This window comes from Xenopus laevis, chromosome 2S, assembly GCF_017654675.1.
Source record: "Xenopus laevis strain J_2021 chromosome 2S, Xenopus_laevis_v10.1, whole genome shotgun sequence".
NCBI lineage: Eukaryota > Metazoa > Chordata > Amphibia > Anura > Pipidae > Xenopus > Xenopus laevis.
The window spans coordinates 37,520,899-37,535,027 of record NC_054374.1 but is presented as its reverse complement, the minus strand read 5'-3'; the positions used below and the strand labels follow the sequence as shown (position 1 = coordinate 37,535,027).

General features: G+C 39.8%; 1 long non-coding RNA gene across 1 annotated transcript; it reads right to left on the bottom strand.

The window, feature by feature from the left end:
• Nucleotides 1-5,154: 5,154 nt before the first annotated feature.
• Nucleotides 5,155-8,316, bottom strand: LOC121400489. Its single transcript, XR_005965773.1, has 3 exons — nucleotides 8,186-8,316; nucleotides 7,661-7,783; nucleotides 5,155-5,822 (listed from the first exon to the last, which is right to left on the bottom strand). It is a non-coding gene; the product is annotated as an uncharacterized LOC121400489 (long non-coding RNA).
• Nucleotides 8,317-14,129: the final 5,813 nt, after the last annotated feature.

Sequence of the window (14,129 nt, the reverse complement as noted above, 5' to 3'; positions counted from 1 at the left end):
CAGCTGCCATGTTCAGTGTTGGACTAGCCCCCCGGGATACCAGGAAACCTCCCGGTGGGCCCAGGTGTCGTGGCCCTCGTGCTGTTAAACATTTGGCCTATTTCATGGCCATTCCCTATTTCTATGAGAACAAAGAGGCTAAATCGATGGAATAACAGATTATAGTATGCAAAGAAAAGAGACTAGGAGAATAGAGGTTCAGTATAATAATAAGAATAATAGTAGTGAAGAGAGTGGGCCACTGGTCTAAGTGTTTTTGGGTGGGCCCCTTGTCTAAAGTTTTTGGATGTGCCCCTGGTCTAAAGTTTTTGGATGTGCCCCTGGTCTAAGGTTTTTGGGTGGGCCCCGGGTCTAATGTTTTTGGGTAGGCCCCGAAGTTGGCTACTCCAGGAAATCTCACAAGTATCCAGCAACACAGATGCATATACAAATGTAAATAAAATGGTGTGGGTGATGCAAGGTGTATACACTTTCTTTATAGATGTCAGAAGGATATAAATATCACTGAAGAAAATTGACACAAATAAATAGCCCAACATTTGTAGCTCAGCGGTCAGGATTTTGAAGGCCCTTGTGACCTAAGCTTTCCCTTATGTGAGAAGTGGTGTAACTATAGAACCCTTGGCTGCAGGTGAGCCCAGTGGAAGAAAAGGTCTGGTTAGATTGAGATCCCTCCATTCCCTGCTGCCCAACTGCACCTGAAGGCTCCCCACCACCTTGCACCACAGGGGTCCAGACATATATGTTGGTGGGGGGACTGGGGATGCAGAGTTACACTATGCCCCTGGGTGTCAGGGTAGTTAAAAACATTTTACACGAAAGGGAGAACAGTTGCAGTTATTTCATTAAAATGTGCACTGTTGTTGGTAATTTAACATTCAGCAATTACACAAATAAACAATGTTTCTAAATGCTTGATTATTATAACAATAATGTGAGGATCTGCAATACTGTATGTTCTCAGTGCCATCTACTGGTCATTTGAATTAATCTGTACTCCTATACTCTGGTATTGGCGATAGGCTTGCAGTTGGCTCAGCAATTTAATTGGACTAATTTTTCAGCAAACTGGTAGAGATTGTGTCATTTTTAATGTGCACCCTTGTTAACATCATTAGAAAGCCCTGAACCCTTTCCCTTGCTTACTGCTACCCCTGTTGTATTTCTATAAAGAATGCTTCATGTTCATGAAACACATGCTACTTTCATAATGCTGTAAATACAAGATTAAATCCAATAAAAATGAAGGAAAATGCTAAGATAACTCGTACATAATGAGCAAGCGGGGGAGACACGTTTATTAAATGCATGTCTGCTATACAACATGGCCGCCCCCAGGTGCTCCCTCCTGGTGCAGGTGACCTAGCACTGGTGGGGGCTTTTTTTTTATAACTATTGTTTCCCTCTACCGGAGTTTGCGCACCTCTGGTGGTGAAAACAATTTTAAGTGACAGGTGTCTGAAGACAATATTATTAAAATTATGTTCTATTTCCTGAGCCAACGTTGTGCATTAGTGATGGGTGAAAAATTCACGAATTTGCCCCGAAATGGCAAAAATTTGAGAAACGGTGCTGGCGTCCTTTTTTTTTGAAGCTCGGGAATTTTCTCAACCGTTTTGCGAATTTATTCGCCGACGGTGAAATGCGCAAATTTGCCGTGAATTTGCGCCTGCCGAATAAATTCGCCCATCACTATTATGCATGCCTGAAACCACACCCACTGTAAAATCTGTGACACCCACTATCAAATTAAACCAGTAAGAATGCCAGCCACTGAACAAACAAGGCAGACATTAGGTTAAAACAAGATGCAATGTGTCTAGGAAAATAATTGCACGTCTTCTTATTCTCAGTGCTGACAGTGTTTGCATTCCACTATTTTGTGTTGTTTTTGTTTTTAGCTTTTTCCTAGAGGTGGTACATAGAGTAGTTTGGAAATGTACAGTAGAGTGTGTATGAGATCTCACTGGTTTTATTTGCTCCAGTGTAACAGACATAACGCTGCTTCTAAAGCCCAAGCATGCTCATCCCAACACCATTGTGAGAAAGGTTTAAGATCTCCTGATCAATTACTGGAATATTTCTACCATAACGGAGGTCCTACAAAATCCTTTTTTTGAGATGCCCCATTTATGTCTATATTTACAGGTATGGGATCCATTATTCAGAAACACGTTATCCAGAAAGCTCCAAATTACTGGAACGCCGCACAAGACCGGCGGATGGCCTCCCGGATCCATCTGAAAATGGTGGTTTTGGATGCAGGGGAGCCTTTATACAGTATATCTCTGAATGCAGCACAAAGAGCAAGGAAGATGTTTGGATCTCCTTTGTGCAGTCAAGGCAGAATTTTAGAGCCCGTACTGGGTCGAGAGAGTGAATATGGGCAGAGTGATGGGATTGTGATGTCCTGGTTAATGTGGAAGGCAGAGACCACCTTGGGTACAAAGGATGGGATGGTGTGGAGGACCACCCGATCAGAACAAAAAACCAGGAAGGCTGAGAATAAAGACCACTTAGTTTTGCAACGCTGCAAGCTTATGAAATAGTGATGAGTAAGACAATTTTCCAAGTTAACCATGGTAGGGAAACCGTCGCCAATGGTTCAAAGGGGGGAGTTTGTAAGGCAGTGAGGACCAAGTTAAGGTCTCAGGAGGGGAACAGTTTGCAGTAGGGCAGAACCATGTGAAACAGAATTACAGTGCTCAGTTCCCTCTGGATCATTTATACCTTTTATAAAAGTGCAAGGGTTAAAAAAACTAACCTTTCAAAATGCCTTACTACTCACACTGTTCAGATGAGGCTCCTGCCGACGAAGGAGTCACCGACCCCCATAGTCTTCTGGCTAACACTACTTATGTCACCACAGGATACAATACTGAGGGCAATAATTCCAATGTCTGCGCCCTGTGATGTCACCTTGATGCCACATTTTTACTAGATTTAACTATGCGTGTGTATATTACCACTTATTAATGTGTGGGAATACACAGAGGTGGCCTTTGACGTCAGTGCCAATGGGCCCCAGTGTGCAAAAGCAGGGCTCTATCTGGCACAAACACTGACTGGGAACTGCTACACTAACAAGCACGGATTCCACTTGTGTAAAGGAATAGGAATCAATTAACAATCTAATGTCAGGAGTCATTGCTAGGGACTCAATATAGCAACCACACTCCTCCAAGGGAAAACTATGGGAGTAACCAATACCAGGTCCATTGTGGTGGGCCGTCCCAGAATTACTAATTACAAAGAATATCATATGTAATATCAATCCATAAAAAACATTTCTATTCCCAGTTTAAAAAGTTTATATGCCCATTTCTGTATAAAGTATATGTAGTTTTACTCTGTTTTTATTGTTTTATTGCTATTATTGTATGCAAAAAAAGTAATAAAAAGCAAATCAGTAAACCGTGTCACAGAACAAATCCATGATGCATTTATTGTGCATAATCAGTACTTATCTTCATTGTGGTGATCACTATACCGAATCCACATTTCTGAGAACCTAGGGGCAAATTTACTAAAGAAAATTCGCCAGCGTGAAGTAGACCTACTCTCGCACTACTTCGCACCCTTACGCCAGACGAAGTTGTGCTATGGCGAAGGTTCGTAACTACGCTTATTCAATAACTTGCGGATTTTACTGAATGTTAGCTCTTGTGCCAGGCTTGCCTTCGCCACCTAAGACCAGGTGAAGTGCAATAGAGTAGAAAGGACTTGCTTCAAAAAAAGTTGACATTTTTTCTGCTGGCATCTTTTTTAAGGGTTTTAGGCTGATAAAGATCGTAAATTTTTTTTCCCCCCCTACATTTTCTAACTTATGGCAACTCAACTATACAGTGGGCACATGTATAGTTCAAAATAACAACAACTCTATTTTATTTTATGAAGCTTTCCCAGGCTTGTGTAGAGTAATGTATTTGTTGCTACATATACGGTAGGCAAATTAGGCATCGCTAGCGTAACTTCGCTTTGCTTGACAAATTAATGCTAGTGCAACTTTGCTACCTTTCGCCTCCCTGGGCACAACTTCAGATTTTAGTAAATTTGAGCAGCCCTGGCGAAACTACGCCTGGCGAAGTACGGCGAAGCCGCCGCTATCGCATGTTCGTCGCTTAGTGAATTTGCCCCCATGAGTCAGATGATGTTGGTGGAGTTGAGGATGCTGATAATTTAAGTAAGGCCAGGGGCAATGCTATAACTGACAGGGATTTGCACATTTCTGGGCTTTATTATGAACAGTTTTTTCCAGGTTTCAGAACTCTCAAACCAGGACAGAAAGTTATTATTAACATATATAGTGCCAACATATTCCACATCACTGTACAATAACTGACCAGCCTATATAAAAAGCAGGTGGCCAAATTCAAAACCAGACATGTGACAACCCTAAGGCTAATGTTAAAGTTTGGCTTGCATACAACGCAAGCCGAGAAACTGCTCCTAAGCTTCTTGATATGCCTGCCCCCAGATACATTGCATTGGCCCAGGTACAGGAACAGGCTGCAGATTTTGGCACTTTAAATGCAGAAAAGTGCAGCGGAGCTCCTGGTCGCCATCTTCATGCTCTTCGTATTGTCTTCAGGTCTCTTAGTCGACACGAAGCCTGCCGGAGCATTCTCAGTTGGGCCAAATCATGAATCGGCTTCAACTGCGCATGCGCAAATTGGTGTTCAGACCCGAAGACAATACGAAGAGCAGGAAGATGGTGACCGGGAGCAATTTTGAATTTGCAATTATGCAAATTCCAAAAATTTGTTAACATCCACTTCCTATTGATTTCTGCGTATTTCGATAGATCAAAGCCGGAGGGACGGACTAGTAGAGACTGAAAGCAGCTCTGTGGTGTAATCACATGTAATGCAAAGCAAAGAATCATAGACCATAGAATACCCTGCAATGTATCACACAGCTTCTCAGTCCATGTACCCAATATATTTCAGAGATAATAAACTGTGCTTTGAAGTGTATGGTTCATGGGCTTGGGAGTGGTGTGGTGATGCATAATAGGTTATTCTAGTGCAGAATCTTTGCTTTGCATTACCTGGGAAGTTCACCTATTATAATGTCAGGTTGGGTGCACCCTCTTATACAACAGATAACAGATAAGCTGAATAGGACTACAGAATGAAAAACCTCACTCATGTATAAATTATAAAGTAACATTTGTTGGCAGGACATAGTTTATTTTTAGGTGCTGACTAAACGTATACAAACTTTGAATGTTATAAAAAATCACTTCATGGCATTATTGGTTCTTTAATATATCAAGTGATATTAGATTGTATGTAATCAGGGCTCTCTGATTGTATTTTTATTCTTTAACCTTTTCGTAATGCTCTCCATAACTTACAGATGATTTCAAAATAAATGATGATAAAGTGTTATCACTTTGAAAGGGTTTCTTTTCTTTCTGTTCTTTTTAATGTTTATAAACTGCTGCTAAAATGCTTAAGGCTGAGCATACAGTGATGTATCTGTGCCCAATGCTCCTGAGAATCAGACACATCTTTACTTACAGTAAAACTTTGTATTAGTTTGATGACACTCTGTCCTTTGTTTTCATCATTACAAAATTTAAAAAAGATAATAATAATTACGTACTGTTCCATGTTGTGCTCAGATTCAAAAACAAGAAGTCAACGTAACACTGAAGGCACGAAATATGAACACATCGAAAAATAACGCCTTTAATGGAAAATGTAAAGTCCATGGTGTTGAAGCTGGAGAATACATTGTTCTACATTGAAGTCATTGGTCTTCTAAATCTGTTTTATCACTGGATTCTGTGGAATTTTCAGTATCTGTACATCTTTCTAAAATGAAAAAGAGAACAGAAATGAATATATAATTTAGTTCCGTTCTATTAGATCCTGTAGTTTTATTTCTGTTTTCAGAAGGTTTTATGTTGCATGTCTTGCATGTGAAGGGCTTTTTGGCTCCTTTTAGCCAGACTTATCCTAACCAGGTTAGGTTCTTTGCTTCACTACTTCACAGGTCCTACCCACTCAGAAGCCAATATGTTGGCTAAGTTTGACAAAGAACCGAAAGGTTTGAAACACGTTGTGCCTACAATAAACACGTTGAGCAGTTAATCTGCCTCCTGGCCATTCCTTATACCCTGCAACTTTAACCTTCTATTAAACTGTGAAATAAATGGAAATCTTGGCATAAGGCTGATCTGCACTATTCTTAAATTGTTATTTACATAGCAATAACTGGTTAGAAATGGTGTATCTTTGTCAGATGACAGCCAGCTAGTTAAAACTAACTTTTACAGGGGTTCATCGAAGCATCATAGGAATTCTTGCCTGGGAAGCATCATCAACTGGGAACATCCTGGTTACTTTGTACATACATACATACTTACATACATTACATGCACCCTGTATATACATACATTATAATGGAAACCAGTTGCCCCTAGCAGCTAAATAATCATACAAATTGCAGAATTCTAACTTGGCTTAAAAGCAGTTAAATTCAAATTTAGCTTGATGAAGACCGTGAAAATATGCAACTGATCTTTTTTATTTGTTGTGGTTAATTATTTAGCATTTTGTTCAGCAGTTCTCCAGTTTGGAATTACAGTCCAATTTAGCCTGGCAGACAGTGCTTTAAATGACAGATGTAAAAGATGAATAAGAGAGGGCCTGAATCGAAAGACAGTAGAGATAACAATAAAGGATAATCTATAACAAATTAAGGTTAAAGTTGAACTACCCCTTTAACAAAGCAGTAAACTAAACTAAATCCCTATCAGACATGCAAATATACTAGACGACATGCATACATGGAGCCCTTTCATTAAAAGAAAATGCCAAATGTGCCCCGGACTTACTAGGACAAGTGAGGGTACCCATCAGCCCTTTCAGGTGCAAAATAAAGCATACAGCAAGTGCGCAGTGACCCAACTTCATGAGCCCTTAAAGGAATTGTTCAGTGTATAAATAAAAACTGGGTAAATAGACAGGCTGTGCAAAAAAAATGTTTCTAATATAGTTAGTTAGCCAAATATGTAATGTATAAAGGCTGAAGTGACTGGATGTCTAACATAACAGAACATAGCCTAACTTCCTGCTTTTCAACTATCTTGGTTTCCACTGACTGGTTACCCTGGTTACAAGGCAGTAACCAATCAGAGACTTGAAGAGGGGCCACATGGGTCATATCTGTTGCTTTTGAATCTGAGCTGAATGCTGAGGATCAATTGCAAACTCACTGAACAGATATGTACCATGTGGCCCCCCCTTCAAGTCGCTGACTAACTCAGAGTTAGAGAGCTGAAAAGCAGGAAGTAGTGTTCTGGCTATTATGTTAGACATCCAGTCACTCCAGCCTTTACACAATACATTTTTGGCTAATTAACTATATGAGAAAAAAAATTTTTTTGCTCAGCCTATCTATTTACACAGTTTTTATTTTCACCCTGAGCTATTCATTTACGTAAATCAGGACTGGAGTGTTGGAGGAATGTACAGCTACGTATACTTGGTTTGGAGAAAATTAAGCATATCGTCCATGTGGGCTTCAAATATACTGGCAGCATGCCTTTAAAGGGGAACTATCGCAAATTTTTAAATTTAATATACTGTAAGCTTCCTCATACTGAAGTAAGAAACTTTCTAAATACAATCAATTAACAATTCTGTACCATTTCTGAAATAATCAAGTTTATCTTCACTATTCAGCATCTGTTTCTCTTCATTCTCTCTTCATGCAGCAGTTGGATGCCGATATATATGGAACTCTCCACTGCCAGCCCTTGCACTTGACCCTGGAAAACTGAATATTATTATGCGTTGACTGCACAGATTTACATATTATAGTGTTCGGGTGATTTATTACTTCATGTATATGATATATTATAGTATTTGGGTGAGCTGTGATTTTAAAGTAGTGATGCCAATGTGAATAATAGTGAAAAACATATTTGTAAAACTTTTGGCTCGTCTTATTGCAATTACTGTTTTCTCATTGGTACATCACACACATAACTATCACTTATGTCACAACAGTTACTTATCCTATTAATTAGTATTAAACTGTATTTATACTAAGGTAAGCTGTGCATTGATGTATTTTGGGAACAGAAGTCCATGCCTGTAGCAGTTTAAAATACTGCTAAAATCAGGGATGCAATTATTTGTATGCAAAATGACAGAATGCATTTAATCACCAATTCATATGATCATATGATCCACAAATGCAGTTTAGGTTAATGATTTCCCATGACATCTCTAACAACTTCTGGAGCAGATCTTGGAGACCATTTCTTGAGCCTCTCCGTGATTGCAGCAAGTTTATCCTACAAAAAAAGAATCAAGTTAAGGGGGATGATAAATAATATGATTCATATTTCTGTCTAGCGGCTGTTAGTCAGCAACTAAAACATACACTGAGAAGCTGGACTTTATTTTCCTTTCACACAAAAATTACAAAAGCATTGTTCAAAAGGGACATTATTGCTATGGGCCAACCTGACCTCAGTGTTGAAACAATGCTGGCCAAGTTGGGATTATTTACACTAGAGAAGAGGTGCTTAAAGAGTGACATGATAACTATGTTTTACTTTTTGCAACAAATACTTTGGGCCTTTACTTGAACATTCCAGTGCTAGTCATATATTAGCACAGGGTGCATACCATTCTAACGTCACACTATAAAACTAAAAGGCTTTTGGATCATGCTGGGAATTATACTTCAGCACAAGATGGGGAAGGCCCAGCTACAGACAAGTCATTTGCATCTGCAATTATTCAGCGCTATACAGCAAATGTTTTGTTGGCAAAAGTAAAAAGTTGCAAAGTAAAAACACTTATGAAAACAAAGCAGTTTGCCCATTAGATGTTGCTTTTGGTGATGTCTGAATGTTTCGAATTGTAGTGCAACAAAAGCTGCTCCCTGGACTCAGAAATGCATATTACATTCAAATTCTGTACCATTCAATTCAAAGTTGAACTTTGGCACTCCAACCATTGCATAACTAAAACTGACAGTAGCATAAGGTTTGGGAGCTATAGTTGTAAAACAGGTGAAGTGCCAAAACTTGCCTTTCATTTATTGATCCCCAAACAATGAGTCACTTCTTATGGGGTTTCTCGTCAACCTCTCCAGTTTTAGTCTTTGCTCGTCAGTTGCATTTTTGGGATGATGAGTGGCTGAGGTTCTTTCTTTGATCTGGCTGGCTTTGCTGTTCCAGGCTCTGTTGCCATTTTTACTCCTTTCTCTCCTTTACATTAGTGTTCTCTGATCAACAATGAAATACCCAAACTCTAAGAAGAAAGGCAAAATAGTTTAGAGGTGATTTTAACTTTCCAATGAGCACCGATTGTCTACCTTTTTGACTCTTGCCATTCTAAATATATGCACAACTCTGCATCACTAAGTAGCTCTAAGATGAGAAGAATGCTTCATGGATACTAGTATTCCCAGCAAGATGCAGCATAACCAGAAGTCTCATTTAACCACTGTCTTAAAGGACCAGTAACATCAAAAAAATTTTTTAAAAATTCGTTAGTATACATAGAAAAAAAAACACCAAAACAAATTAAACTTTAAAATCGCAAAGCCTTTATTAAGAAATAACTCACCGAAACTCCGCTTCCACTTCCCTTCAGAAAAGGCGACATGTACTGTTAAGACCAGGAAACACAATGGTATTTTCAGTCCTGATCTATGTACTCATGTTATGTTACAGCCATATTTCAATTCAATATAGTTAAAGAACTGACTCAAACGACATTCATTGTTTCAAATTTTATTATAGCATGGATAATTTTGTATGTGCACAAAAATGCAATAAAAACAATTGAATTGAAAAGGCGACACGTGATGATCCTTCAAGCAGCGCTCAATTTCTCCTCCCTGGCTATCTCATATAAGGAAGGCAGGGAGGAGAAATCCACCGCCGCACGATGGATCGCCCAATCGCTTTCTGAAGAGGTGCGCAGGCTTAATTTCAGTAAGTTATTTCTTAATAAAGACTTTGCGATCTTAAAGTTTAATCTGTCTTGGTGGGAGTTTTTTTTCGATGTATACTAACACATTTTTTTTTGATGTTACTGGTCCTTTAAAGGAAAAATAAAGTGTAACTAGAAGTAGCAAGAAATGTTGCACATTATGTTTTCGGGTTCTGTACCAGACCAAACCAACCACAACACTTTAGCAGGGAAGATTTGAGTCTCCAAAGATGCCCCAGTAGCTCCCCAACTTCTTTTCTGCTGATTCACTGCACATGCTCTGTGCTGCTGTCACTTACTGATCTTAGGGACCCACTCACAATATACAGTACACATAGAATAGAAATGTCACAATATAAGGCTGATTAGTAATTAATACAGATAATTATTTATGCAATTAGTATCATAACATAATAATCAGCACTGTAGCATCAGCTTATATTACAGACAAACCTCACTTTGTACTTGATAATTAGTGACGACCCCTAAGTTTAATTCTTAACAGCTGCTCAGAGCCCACTGAGCATGTGAGTGTCACAGACACTTTCCAAGATGGTGACCCCCTGTGACAAGTTTGAAGTCCTGGATCATTGCTGCTATTGACAAGCTGAAACTTCAGGCTGATGCAATAAGTCCAGTATATAAAATAAGGCATTTTTAGGCATAAAGGGTTTAGTTCTCCTTTACCTTTGGCCCAGTCGTCTGGAAGCCAATGTACGTAGCTGTATAATGAAGGCATGAGCTATTGCAGCAGGAAAAGAGACAATAGAGAGAGCTAAGAAGCCTTAGTGCACATATATGAACAACAAATGCGTTCCGTATGAGTGTGCCTCTGAATACAGCAGAAACAGCAGTGAGAAGCAGCTCCCCTGCAAGCACACACTCATTCACAATCCCACATTCCCTCGCCTCTTCTCACTCATTTGTTCTGTTTGTTTTCTCTCGGCACCACACGCTGCACACAGAAATGCCTTCATACAGGAAGCCTGCAGCGATTGGCTGAATAGCGGGGAGAGGCGGGGCCGAGAACTCCAGAGTTAGGGACTGTGCACAAATACCCAGACACGTTCAAAAAGGTCACAAGCAGATCCATATGACGGATGTATTTGATACGATAAGAGACACAGCCGGGGCATGGGCAGCGCCTACAGTTTTGGCTCATGATTCCAGTGGGTCTGTCATGTACCCGCACAATTTAGCTCTCGGAGTCCATACCTCCCAACATTTTAAAAATAAAAAGAGGGACGATATTTTGACCACGCCCATTTTATGTGACCACGCCCCTAATTACAATTTTTTTAGAAAAGTTTGAACATATTTCTGTGTTTTTTTACAGCTATTACAGTTTTGCTAATGAATGCGAATTGCCCTTTAATAAGTCTAACTTCTCCCAAGGGACCTGTTATCTTATCGTTACAATTACTTATTTGCTTATGTCCAAATTGTCACAAAAGCATCTTATCTGCTGCTGAGGCTGTTCTGGGCTCTCTGCCAAAACCAATTAAGTTAGAAACTTTGTTTCTTTTTCTGGCTGTTCAGTGCAGAGAAAAACTGGACTTTCCAGTACAAATGAGGGACTGCAGGTTGAGCTGTCAAAAGAGGGACTGTCCCTCTAAAAATGGGACAGTTGGGAGGTTCCGTCACAGAGGACGCACGTCTAACCCCCACCAGTTACAGCACTGCTTTATGGACAGAAGCATCTTTCTGAAGTGTCTCTTTAGTGTCTATTCTAGACTTTGCCAGGGTTGCCAGGTCTAATTTTCAAAACCAGCCCAAAATTAGCCAAGAAGCACTTCAAAAGTAGCCCAAAATAGCACAATATGTGCAGTGAAATTAAATGAATATATATCTGAAAATGTGCCTTTTTCAAATTTTTCCATGAAGCAAAATGGGACAGATTCGTCCGTGGCCGGGGGGTACAGGTGCCCCATAAGGTCCTAATACATATATAATTTCAATAAATATTGGTAAAACAGGTTAAACATCTATACATTTTATACCTGCAGATTTTTGACCCAAAATTGTCTGAAATTGAGGAAAGTCACCAGAAAATGCGAAAATGCTTAAGGGTGACGGGAGACTGGGGTACAGAGCCCAAAATCTGGTAACTCCCAACTTCTACACAAGTCAGTCCCATTGCATGTTGGGTATTGTAGTTTTACATTAAACTTGGCAGTTGGCAAATTGTTAAACAAAAACTACATTACCCAACATGCATTGGGAGATGCAGGCTTGGCATATTGGGGCAAGAAAAAAACGTTGGCTGGTTTCCAAAGTACAAACTAGCCAAAGGCCCCAAAAGTAGCCCAAATCCGTACCTTGGCTAGTTTGTACTTTCAAAACCAGCCTGGGATATAAATTAATAGCCCAATTCGGCTAGAAAACCACCAACCTGGCAACCCTGATCCTGCGATCCCCTATTATTTCCTTATCCCAGCAGAGCGTGGGATCTTGATTGAGACTAGGGTAGCCACCCGGCCGGTATTTTACCGGCTTAGCTGGTAAAACACCTGTCAGGGCCGGGCCGGTATTACAAATTTACTGGCAATGTAGGTGCCGGTAATTTGTAATACCATTTACAAAATCCCCTGCCCGCCGATGAAAACTTACATTTTCGTCGGCTTTGGGCGGTGTCCCCGCCCCTTTTGTGACGCTACTCCCCATGGATCCGCCCCTTTTGCAGCGTTCCTCATCGGCTTTCCTCATTCACCCTTTCTTTTCCGCCCCCCACCAGTGGCCGGTAATTTTTTTTTAAAAGGTGGCAACCCTAGTTGAGACCCTCACCCACAAACACTACTTTCCATATATTTATTAATGCAGGTGAACAATTCCACAGGAGATATAATCAAACTGGTAGTCTAAATAAACTATTAAGCATTTCCAATCATAAAAAATGATAAGAACGTGGGCACTATAGTTTTAAAGCTGCCCTTAAAGAGGTTATTCACTTTTAAATGAACTTTTAGTATGATGTAGAGAGTGATATTCTGAGACCATTTGCAATTGGTTTTCATTGTTTAATATTTGTGGTTGTCGAGTTATTTAGCTTTTTATCCAGCAGCTCTCCAGTTTGTAATATTTGCCGTCTGGTTGGTAGGGTCCAAATTACCCTAGCAACCATGCATTGACTTGAATAAAAGACGGGAATATGAATTGGAGAGGCCTGAATAGAAAGATGAGTAATAAAAAGTAGCAATAACAATACATGTGTAGCCTTACAGAACATTTTTTTTAAGATGGGGTCAGTGACCCACATTTGAAAGCTGAAAGAGTCAAAGGAAAAAGGCAAATCAGTCAAAAACTATAGAAATTAAATAATGAAGACCAATTGAAAAGTTGGCCATTCTATAACATACTAAAAATAAACTTAAAGGTGAACCACCCCTTTAAGCTGGTCATACATCAGCTCTTCCTGTTTGGCAAAGTCAGTGCTCAAACTCTAAGCTTAAGTCTGCCTGTTAATGGCCACCTTTATATATATTCTGGCTGGAACTGGGCATGTTGGGGTTTTATGAATGGCCAGTTCTAATCAGTTTTTAGTTGGCCTTCATTATTTATTTTCTGCAATTGTATTAATTCTTTGCCTTGTTCTTCTCACTCTTGTGTGCATTCAAATGGGGGGGTCGCTGACCCCATCTAAAAGACAAATGCTCTGTAAGGCTACACACGTATTGTTATTGCTACTTTTTATTACTCATCTTTCAATTTAGGCCCTCTCCTATTCATATTCCAGTCTCTTATTCAAATCAATGCATGGTTGCTCGGGTAATTTGAGCCCTAGCAACCAGATTGTTGAAACTGCAAACTGGATAGCTGCTGAATAAAAAGCTAAATAACTCAAAAACCACAAGTAATAAAATCCAACTGCAAATGGTCTCAGAATATCACTCCCTAACTCATCCTTAAATTTGGCAAACAACCCCTTTAATAAGACAGGCCAGGGTGTCGTGAAAAAAAACCTTTCTGCCAGTACCAAAATCAGATACGTAACAGGCCTCTTTTCACTGAGGTTTGGAATGAGCCATGAGTAAAGGGGTCACAGCCTGTGATGCCCTGGCTGATAACTAACTGATAAGAGCCATTCCATGTGGAGGGTTGAAAGCCCAAGGAGGGGGGATTTAGAGTTCACATTAAGGCCCCTCATAGGTCATGTGGAGTTCA